Source organism: Anopheles nili, chromosome 2 (genome assembly GCF_943737925.1).
Source record: "Anopheles nili chromosome 2, idAnoNiliSN_F5_01, whole genome shotgun sequence".
NCBI lineage: Eukaryota > Metazoa > Arthropoda > Insecta > Diptera > Culicidae > Anopheles > Anopheles nili.
Genome location: NC_071291.1, coordinates 31,786,618 through 31,788,324, shown reverse-complemented (window position 1 = coordinate 31,788,324; position 1,707 = coordinate 31,786,618).

Genomic DNA, 1,707 nt, shown 5'->3' with positions numbered 1-1,707 from the left:
CACACAATGCGATATCGAGATGCTTCCTTCGACTACGGAAAACTTTCCCTCGTGAAGGTAGGTACTTCGCCACGTTCTGTCGGTTGTGATGCAACGCTGGACAAACGTATAACCAAACGACAGCGGCACGTAGTGTGGCGCTTGTTAGAGCAGGGTAAATATTATGACACTGCCGGTCTCGTTCGGAAGTTGTCGGGAAATGAAAACGCTGTCAGGATAATATTCTTCCGTGGAAGGCAGTTTGCAAAAATACAGAAGAAACAAGGCTCACTCTCCTCCATTTGCGGGCGGCAGTGAGCAGATTATTTTATGTTTCTTTTTATCGACAGGCGGATAATGGAGCAGCGCATCATACGATGAAAACTTTGGACGGTAGAGTGTACTTTGGGTGTTTCGTACCCGCTTGGAAACAGGCAGTAATGGTGGAGCTTAGTAATACGAGCAAGCACCATAATCGTCCTCAATTTGGTCGTTTGTGTTGTAAGAAATCAATTTTTAAATCGCCCACAAGACGTATTTCGCTTCGTGAAAGCACTCTAACAATCAATTTACTCCTGTTAAAATGGCATTTTGTGGCATTTTTAAAAAATTAGGAATGCACGATATTTCAATTTGATACGTCTGGCATTTCCAGCAGGAACATATTCGTCATAACTTCAACGTACCGAGCATTCGATGTCATGCCCCCGAAAGCGGCTGATGAAAAACCATAGACTTAAACTATTCCGAAACATCTTTCTCACATTTCGCCAATCAAATTGTATATCCACTTGCCTTTGGGGGAGGAAATAGTGTACCTGTAACTATCATTTCACGGCAAGTAGGCAATGAGGTGGCTGAGAGTATATATCATATTTCCCATTCCGGAGGTCAACTCTGGCTGTGGCCGTTACGTGGCATTTCTTCCCACGACAACTCCATCGACCTCCGGGCGATGATAACTGACTTTTATCGACACACCGGGCCCGGCTTGCGTAAGGTGGAATTCCAGGCCCTTCCAATCGGCAGCCACACGAGAACAAACGCCATCAGAGGCAGGTCGTCCTTCCGGATCGAGTGTCCCGGTGGATGGGGTATTAATAAAAATTCATTCACAAAATAAACGAAATTCTTCCTTCCAAGCCACACCGAGTCCTCGGAATCGTTGCGGAAGTTACCGACCGTGCGCCAGCTGGCAGGGTTGGGCGATCGAAGGCAGCATGTTGGTTTCGACGAGCATTCTCGAGAAACATAATTCCGTGAGGAATCGCCAGGCGGGGCATTGCGGTCGGTGGGACGCTACGGTGCGGTGCTTGAGAGCAGCCGCACAGGACACAGGCTTAAATGTCTGTCGAATGGCGTAACCTCTCGTAAAATGATGGCAATGTCCTTTCGCCCTCACCGGCAGGCGTGGCCAGCCGGCAGAAACTCTCAATTATCTTCGCATGGTTTTTGATGTTGTTTCGAAATCAACCCCACGCTAACACGATAACATGCTACGCTCGCTCCTATCGTTTGCGCCTCTCAAAGTGTTCGAACAACCGGAAATGCGGTGGAAGAATCTCATTTTTATAAAGCACCCACCGTCGTTATTGTGCCCCCTGGACGGTGTTGCCATGGAGGGCAGCCCTTTTTGCTGCGCCCTTCCTTCTCGTAACCAAATTCGTAATCCGACCACAACGGGACGAACTCGCGCTCACACCCCCTGGCTAGGTGTTGTACGAACGG